At 27.0% G+C, this 10,481-nt stretch overlaps 1 pseudogene; it reads right to left on the bottom strand.

Moving 5' to 3' along the window:
* Positions 1-372: 372 nt before the first annotated feature.
* On the bottom strand, positions 373-5,207 carry LOC112797778 (isoleucine N-monooxygenase 2-like; annotated as a pseudogene).
* Positions 5,208-10,481: the final 5,274 nt, after the last annotated feature.

The following is a 10,481-nucleotide window of genomic DNA, read 5'->3' as shown; positions in this document are numbered from 1 at the left end:
CTTTTAGATTATTCCAAAAGTAAACATATCAAACAACTTAAACAATATTTATAAAAAATCAAACATACTCCACGGTAAAACTGAATGAGTTTTCACATGTTACCAAAAAAATTGGTTATTTAACAGAAGCTAGAAATTAGGTCCCAAAACTCAAACAAATTTCACATTCTTTGTAAAAATTTTAACCATCCATTCACATATATAGTAAAGTAACCATCCTTTTTAAATTGCATAAACAAATCATACTTGAAGTAAATAAATTCACCAAAAAAAGTGCCTGAAACCAATTCGTGACTTTTTTATATCCGAGATAAAACATATCCGAATTCAGTCAACCGTTAAAAAATAAACTGACAAAAATAAACTATATATTCAACTACATAAACCTATAAGTATGTTTATTCAAATTTATAGAAGTCAAACAGATTTAGCAACGACCACAACAAGCCCATTGATTCACAAGAAATAATCAACTAACCAATTTTATGAACATCTACTCAGTAAAAGCACAGATAGCCTTTCACTAACCTGGGAAGGCTGCAGCGGGGACACCGAACGCCAACAGTTCCGGGCCTTCAGCGGCGATGCGGGCGGCAATGGGCGACGTCACTGGTGCGAGGAACGCATGCGAGGATAGGGGGTCTCCTCTTCGTCTACGGCCGCTCGATTCCTGCACGACAGAGGGGCTCCACGAATGACGGCAGTAGCGAAGACACTGGATGGTCAGAACCTGGAAATGAAAAAACCTTTAGTGGGGAAGGCTATTCACTTTTTCAGATGAGTGCTGTGCATGTTCAAATTTTTGGGATAGAGAAAACAGTTTTGACTGATACATCAACAAGGAGTAACTGATTAAGATTAGTAAAAATTGGGATGATTAAAATTAGATTTTAGGGCCACTTTCAAGATCCTTTGGTCATATTGGTTAGACAAGTCATTCGTTATTCAGCGTTGCCCAACAAAAATAAAATGTTGACAGAAAATAAGTCAAATTTAACTCGATAATTATTATACAGACTTTACCTATTTGGATACTTTATTTCCTTGCTCACTCGAACCAATTGTCATCCGTATTCTCTACCACTAACATAAATTCCCCGTGTAGACGTGTGGTAACAACATAACGTAAATTGACCGAACAATACTATTAAAAATTTTAACCATCTATTAAAATTAATTATTAATATAAAATATATATTAAAATATAAAATACACATTAAAAATAAATTAAATTATATATATATAATAATTAATTTTAATATATAAATAATATTTTTTAAAATTTAGAACTACAAAATATTTTTCCTTTTAATGCATTATTATAACATCAAGCATCTATTATCATCATTTTATCTAACAGTAATAAATTAAAGATGTACCGTCACCCTTTCTACTAATATAAGTAATAACCATCTATCTTGAAACTGAGAGTTGGTGGGTTCAGTCCCCTATTCCATAATTTAATTTATGCGAAGTTAAATAGCATAGTATATATGTGATTCAATGCATGCTTTGCATTTTTATCTCTATCTTAGTCAGCGACCTAATAATACATCTATTGTCATATCACAGTTCACAAATTCATTCAACACCGCCAACGCAAGGATAAAACGAACTAAGAGTCTAAGAGTGTAATATATAGTACACGCCGGGTTAAACTAGCTATAAGAAGAATTTCAGATCTTTCTGATATTTTTTTGGTGGCTAGATCTTTTTGATATATTAGTGTTATAATATAATCAATTAAAATTAATGATTAAAATTATTGAAATATTAATATTTTAAAAACATTTGAATACATCTAATATATTTTCTTGAATTAGTTAAATTTTACCTTAAATATTATTTTTAATTAAATGGTTATTTCTTTTGATTCGGTTTACTCATGTATAATTAATAATAGGTGGATGTTCAATTCATTAGATGTGCGGATAGTTATTCTAATGTTAGGTTTAGCGGATAATTATTTGAGAGTGGAGTGTTTTTTTATTTTATTGAATAAATTCTAGAATCCATTATTCATATTATTCACAAAAATTATTGTCTACTTAACAAAATTCTTTTATAGTTTAATTTATACATACTTTCTTTTTTGGAACAGCACAAGGAGATATTTTAAAAAAGTATTGCTAGTTTTAATTGGGGTATAAATAAAACCATTTAAAAACATACGGTGAAAGGTAAAATTGATATTTTAAGAAATTGATATTTAGGCTTTTTTATTTTAAAAACGTGTATGATTTATTAAATCATATGTTATGGAAAAGTAAAAATAAATTTTGTTTGTCCATTTTAACATACAATTCTCAAATTCAAATTTGAAAATAAATTACGTGTATATGTGAATATGGATCAAACTTTAAAAAAAAAGATAATTAAAAAAATAAAAAAAATTAATCTCCTTTAAAATAATAATAAAGAATAAAATGATAAAATTTAAATTATTAAATTTATATTTGACTGAACTATCTAATAATTTATAATATAATCTTCACATGAAGACATTATTATTAAAATATTCACCAAATTTTAATAAATTAAAAGAGCTCGCCATTTCATGTATTTACACACTTTAAAAATTTTTAGTCACACAAAATATTTAAACACGAATTACAAATTTATGTAAGGATTGAGAAATTCTATTTTATTTTTCTTTTGGTTATTTCATTCCCTCTTTTCTCTTTTATTATTTAAATATTATTATTTTCATTCAAGTATTTGTTAATTTCTATATATTTTAATATAAATTTTATATTTTTAATTTTTATTTTTTACACTTGTATCTTTTACTTTTTGCTTTCTACACTTGTTATTTAGATACAATTTACAAATCTTAAAAGCAACTCATAAAGAAGAGATATATTTGCTTTTTGAATTGAGATTTTTAGTACAAACATGATCAACGGTTTATTTATTTATTTGATTTGAGCAAAATTCAAGCAAAACAATCTTATTTTTGAATAATGTATTGATAAACCTCCCCGGGTAACCTTGGCTTTCCTAGTAGCACCAGTGGCTTAGCTTTTGTGGTATTATTTTCAAGTTCAGAGAGATCAATGATTGGTTCATTGGGAGGTGCAATCCAAGTGAATCCATGAACCAATCTTGCAAAAAGCATAATAGTCATTGTAGACCCAAGTGTAACTCCAGGGCAACTTCGTCTTCCAGTGCTAAATGTTATCAAATCCAAATTCGGCTCAGTCAAAGTCAAATTAGACCCATCTTTCTTCAAATGTCTTTCTGGTTTGAACTTCGAAGGTTCTTCCCAAACTCTTGGATTTTGGCCAATACCTTGTCTCCTAATAAGAACATGACTACCCTTTGGGATGAAGTAATTGGAAACAAATGTATCTTTCATTGAGACATGAGGAATATTAAAGTCAACGATTGGGTGAAGGCGAAAACCTTCTCTTAAACATGCCTTCACATAGTTGAGTTTTGGAATATCTGATTCTTGTACTAACCTCTCTTTTCCTACTACACTGTCCAATTCTTCAATGGCAATTTGGAGTAGTTTAGGCTGGTTTAGCATGTTAGAAAGTACCCACTCAATATTATTGTATGGATTATCAATAGTTGCAATCATAATCTCCTGCAACAAAAATAAATATCTTACTATTAAGTAAGAGTTTATCACAATTTAATAGAGACATAAATATGAAATAAGTTAAGATTAATAGTTAAATTAATCTCTAAAAAATAAAATATTTTATAAATTTGTTTTTAAAAGATTTTTTTAATTAAATTAGCCTTTTAAAAATTATAAATTAAATATATTTGTCTTTCGATTACTCCATTAATGAATTATGTGAAACATTAATTGATAACATATATAATATCTGACATGTCAAATTGAATGCCGGCTAGATATGTCTATTACTTTAGTCTCTTTTCTCAATAACATAAACTATATTTTCAATATGACATAATGACTAAATTAATAGATTTTTATAAATATATTTGATCAGTATCCAATTGAACATGTTAAGTGTTAAGTGTTATATATGATATAAGTTAACATTTCACGTTATCAATCGTTGACGAAAATTATTAATGGAGTGACTAAAAGATAAATATGATTAATTTGTAATATTTAAAAGACCAATTTAATTAATAAATTTTTTTTAAGAATAAATTTAAAAAATATAATTATGATGCAACAAAATCATGTATATAATTATGATGACACTCGGAAAAAAGCAAACTAAAATAATTAAGTAGATAGATAGCTATTAATGAGAGTATGAGGAAAAATATTGATACCAAAAGTTGACTTTTGATTTCCTCAATAGTCAAAAGTGGATTGTTGTTAGCATCTTTCAAAGAGACAAGAACATCAAGCCAATCCTCTTGATGTGTCCTTATCCCATTCTTCCATTGACGAATCCTTTCTTCAATGATGGGATCATGGTACTTCCTTAGGGTATTAATAGCCTTCTTCATTGCTTCTTTTTGACCATCCAAGTCAAACTCCCTCAACAATGGAACATAATCAGAAATAGAAAATGCAAAAAGGTAATTTAACACACTCAACAATGCTTCAACATGTTCCACTTCCTCAGCACCTGGTCCTCCATCTTCTCTACCATTACCAAAGTACCTCTTATTGAAGAACAACCTCCTAATCAAGTTTCCACCATAGTGTTTCCCTGCAAACCTTATATCCACTTGGGCATGGCCATTCTTGCATTGATTGTACACATACCGAACAAGGTTGTCGGCTTCTTCCGCCCTTTTGTCATGTAACCATTGAAGTCGTAGAGGAGACACCAATTCATTGGTGATTACTCTCTTCATCTTCCTCCATTGCTCTCCGAATGGTGTTATGGCCGTTGTTAGGTAGCCCAGTGAGGCATGCTCACTGGACCAATTCAACGGCCGTGATGCGAAAATCGCATCTTTTGCTTCATTAAAATCTCACGTGCAATGGAAGGACTGGTCACCGGGATGACATGGATGTTACCTAGACGAATGCATGCGATTTCAGTGTTGAGATCATTCATGATATTTTGTATCCATCTGAATGTGGGTTTGTTTGCAAGCATTTCAGGGATGTTACCAACTATAGGCCACGGTTTGGGACCTGGTGGAAGCCTATGCTTCTTTGCTTTCTTGGTTGAATCGTTGGGTTTGAGGATTTTGATGTAGAGGAGTATGATGCCAAACAGCATGAAAAAGAAGTAAAAGATTGGGTGAGAAAGCATCATTGGGGTAAAAGAAGATTTCATGTCTTGGGAAGTTAATTAGAACTATTTGGATTAAGAATTTAGGACACTCTACTAAAGGTGGAGTATGTTATAATATTTTGGTTGGTGCATATTTGCTATTATATAGAAAGGGAAATGCTAGCAGGATGATAAGTTTAGTAAAAAATGGAAAATTGATTAATGCTTTTTTGAATGTAAGATAAATGCTGAAAAATATTGATTATATAATATTTTTTATACGATGATGACTCATATGTAATGGTTTTTATATAAAATTAATAGTTAAAAATTGTTAGATGATGATTTAAAAATTATCTAACAATTTTTAAATATCAATTTATATAAAAATAAATGTACATAATTTTTTATCATTTTATGTAAGATTTTGATTTTGTTGTCAACTTTAGTTTAAAAATAAAATTAATGGCGATGACTTGTCATATTTTTGTCACAGGTTTTGTTGGATTCATAATTTCTATTATTTTAGGATAATGTCGTTTTTCTTCCCCAAACATTTAACGAAAAATTGAAAAACAATCTTGCTATTAAATAATTAATAAAAAAGTTAATCCCAAATATTATTATGCCAAATTATTTTTCACCATTACTCTCATTTTTCACTCTTCCAACAACAAAGCATAATACCTGTAAAAGCCTCTATAATATGCAAGTGTTTAATTTAAATTCAAATGGATCTAAATAAAACTACTCATTTAATAAATTCAAATAAAAGACCAACTAATTAAAACGGTATAAATTTGAATTAGATTAGATTCTATTTTTTAACAAAACGCATAAATTTGATTAATTTTTCAATACATTTTCCAAAACTAAAAATCAATATAATTCAAATAAAAGACCAACTAATTAAAACGGTATAAATTTAAATTAGGTTAGATTCTATTTTTTAACAAAACGCATAAATTTGATTAATTTTTCAATACACTTTCCAAAACTAAAAATCAATATAATTCAAATAAAAGACCAACTAATTAAAACTGTATAAATTTAAATTAGATTAGATTCTATTTTTTAACAAAACGCATAAATTTGATTAATTTTTCAATACAGTTTCCAAAACTAAAAATCAATCTGATCTAATCTATCATGACTTAGCATAACTAGTATTCAAAGGACGACACGTCCCTTAACAAGCTAATCAATTAAATTTAGTGAAAAATTGACAAAATCTTCTTTATTTGTAGATCCTTATCAAAATAAATATTATATCTTCATGTATTAATAATAAACATCAATTTCTAATAACAATAACAACACATCCCAATCATATTCACAAACCAAATATATTAAAAATTACATTATATATATATGGTGAATGCTATCTAATTTCTTTTAAAATAACATGTAACTTACCCTTTATCATGTGTCACATTGTAATTGGTCCTTATCTTAACCATAATTGAGTTATTTTGTAATTTATTATTTTAGATTGAAAATGGTATAATTTCTTAAAATATCAAAATCCAACTCCCATTAATTGAAGCACATTTCCACTCCTCCATTTCTTCTTCGTCACTTCATCACGTAGATTAGGTCCTTCCAAGCACCGTCGTCTCGTTCGTGACGAGAAGCGCCAACGTGGTCGCCATCTTACGCGCTCCCACACAATCTTTCTCCCACACAATCTCTCTTTCTTTAGTAAATCATTATTTAGTCACGTCATTGAATTCTATCTCGATAGCTTCATCGTCCTTCTCCGTATAGATAGCGCCTCTTTTTGCCATGAATCATTACTTATTCACATAATTAATGGTTAATTTAGTTATTAAATTTTTTATTAAAAAAATATATTTTTATTTATTTACGTGATGGAACATATATATTCATATGTAAAATATAATATAATAAAATAAATATATTTAAAATATTTAAAAGTATAATAAAAATCATAAACATACAAATATAATAATAAAATTTATACTCCAAAAAAATAAACATATTTTTTATCATATATATTATTTAAAAAATAAATATATTATTAAAATTAATAACACAAATTTAAAAGGATAAAATTTAACTTTTTTACCTTATTTTTAATAGTATTTTTATTTTTTTTAATTTATTAGTATTTTATTATTTAATTAATAATTAAATAAATTATTTTTATAAAAAATTATTTTTTATATTATATTAGAGACGAGATCAATATAATAGTTTAAAAAATAAATTAAAAAAACATTTTAAATAAAAATATTTAATATTAAAATTTTAAATAAAAAATAAATTATATAAATATTTAAGAAATAAATATGAAATACATACCTAAAATAAATAAAACAGACAAAATGGGAGCACTCTTGAGAAATAGAAAATTATTTTTGTCTGTTTTATTTATTTTAGACATGTATTTCATTTTTATCTCTTAAATATTTATCTATACAATTTACTTTTGTATTTAAAAATTTTAATATTATCTATTTTTTATTTAAAAATTTTAAACTGTTATATTGGTCTCTTCTTTTAAGATAATATAAAAAAAATAAATTCTCATGAAAATAATTTGTTTAATCATTAATTAAATAATAAAGTACGAATAAATTAAAAATTAAAGAATAAAATACTATAAAAAATACTTGTAAAAAAGTTAGATTTTATCATTTTAAACTTGTATTATTAATTTTAACAATTTATTTTTTTTAAAATAATTTATGTATGATAAAAGATATGTTTACTTGTTTAGACTATAAATTTTACTATTATATTTATATGTTCCTGATTTTAATTATATTTTTAACTATTCTAAATAGATTTATTTTATTATATTATATTTTACATATGAATATATGTTCTATCGTGTAATTAAATAAAGATTTGTTTTAATGAAAAAATTTAATAACCAAACTAAACATTACTTATGTTAGTAAAGAGTGATCCACGGCAGAAAGAGGGATCGAGTGAGAGAATAGGAAATAGCGATGACGTCGGCGTTGGCTATATTGAATAGGACGGTAAAGTTACTGACGATAGAAATTCAACGACGTCATTAAAGGAGGAAGAAAAAGAGATTGTGAGAGGGCAGTAAATAACGACGATTTCGGCGCTTCTTGCCACCACGACGGCGACGACGATGTTTGGAATGACGGAAGAATGGAAAGATGCTTTGATTAACGGGAGTAAGGTTTTGATATTTTAAAAAAATTATATCATTACTCATCTCAAATAATAAATTACAAAATAACCCAACCGTAGTTAAGATAATGACCAATTAAAATGTAACACAACATGAAGAGTAAATTACATGTTATTTTAGAGAAAATTGGGTAGAATTCACCTATATATATACATATTAATTTAATAACTAAAATATATAATTAAATCTATAATTTTACATAGTTGAATTATCCAAAGAGTTTGACATCTAAAATAACATAATCCACACGAGCACCATAATGGTAGCATATATAGAATATTGGTATATATAATTTAGATTTTAGTATAGTACAAAGTTTTCATCATATATATACAGTCTTTGAATAATCAGATATACAACTTTTTACCAAATTTTTAGTGGATATGATTGATGTTGATTATAAAACAAAAATGTTTAAAAGCTAATAAAAATAAATTTAAATTTGTCACAAATGATCTTATTTTATATTTATTAATTACTTTTGAAATATGTATGTAGTATTAAATGTAATAAATATATAGTTTTAGATGTTATATATATAAAATTATAAATAATAAACTAAATAAAATAATTTTAGATTTTTATCTTTCTAATATTATTTTTATAAACATTAATCATAGTATTAAAGATAGAATTTATAATTAAAAAATTAAAAACATTTTTTTCTTTTGAAATATTGTTATGTTTTTGGATATATTATTAAATTAATATAACTATTTATTAATAACTATGTTTAAGATCTGATTAATTTTTTAAATTTTATTAGTTATAAAACGTTACGTTATTTATGTACCTGGTTGAAGTCGGTCTATTGTTGGAGATGGCCAACCAAAGGTGGTTGTAAAAGTGTTGTCATAGTAGATGGTAATAGTAGCCAAAAAAATAAAAAATAAAAAAATCCCTCTTTGACAGTATGTTGTAATTGTGTGTGTGTGTTTTTCTTTTATAAGGGTTAATCACCCAAAAATGCTTTTGAAATATTTTAACGCGCTGACATAAATAATTTCTATTTTATTAACATAAAAAAATGTCTTTAATAACAATATAACTTTAAAAACATGTCAAAAGTACTTATTCGTAAAAAGAGACATATTTCGTTAACATAATTAGTTGATATGACAAATGAAACTCAATTACAAATTCTAATATCTAGTAGTTGACTCTCAATAAAAATCCTAATTTTCGAATTACTCTTTTCTCAACCTCCAATTCTCCACCACTGCGACACCAAAATCATCGTTACTGCCAGAGCTTTGTCTTCTTCTTTTCCGTCCCAATTCTATTATCGTCTCTTTCTCCTTCTTTTAAATTTGCGTCATCATCCCCTCCTTTTTTTTGGTGTCACTGTCCTTCTCTTTTCCTCTCTATGCCAAAGCTGTCGTCATTGCCAAGACTACCAAAAATAAAAAACTACAACACAAGCACCACAACACAACAACCATAAAATAAAAAGCTAGAAACACAGCAAAAATTAAAGAAAAAATGACTATCAGAACTAGAATGTCAGCACGACGAATCTAGAATGCAACGGTTAGAAGAATAAAAAAATCTGTGACAGTCGAAACTAGAAGATGAACATGACGACGAAAGGAGAGCACGAGGTGAAGATGACGGCAATGAGAAGAGGAAGCCGATGACATTGATAGAGTTTCGAGAGACTGGGTGAAATCATGGCTTCAGGATCATAAAGAGAAAAAATGGCAGAACTAACGGTTGAAAGAAAGAAAAACCAGAAAAGACAAGGACATAGGACAGTAACTAACTGGGAGAAGATGAGAATGGTGGCGATGGTGAAATGAGTAGAGTAGAGGGTTGATTTTATTATGATTTGAAAAATTAAGATTTTAAATTTGAAAAATTAAGATTTTAAATTAGAAAAATAGGAGAAATTGAGAATTAGGATTTTTTTAACGGTATATTCATAAAATGGATGTCACATTGACATTTTCGTTTGTCACCTCGACTAATTCCATTAACAGAGCATATCTCCTTTTACGAATGGATATCTTTGACACATTTTTAATATTATTAAAGGTATTTTTGTTGTTAACAAAAGTAAAGGTTATTTACGTTGGTGCCAAAATATTTCAGAGGCATTTTTGGTAGTTAACCATTTTTGGTAA

The sequence above is a fragment of the Arachis hypogaea genome, chromosome 1 (genome assembly GCF_003086295.3).
Source record: "Arachis hypogaea cultivar Tifrunner chromosome 1, arahy.Tifrunner.gnm2.J5K5, whole genome shotgun sequence".
In the NCBI taxonomy this organism is placed as follows: domain Eukaryota; kingdom Viridiplantae; phylum Streptophyta; class Magnoliopsida; order Fabales; family Fabaceae; genus Arachis; species Arachis hypogaea.
This window is presented reverse-complemented; position numbering and strand designations above follow the sequence as displayed.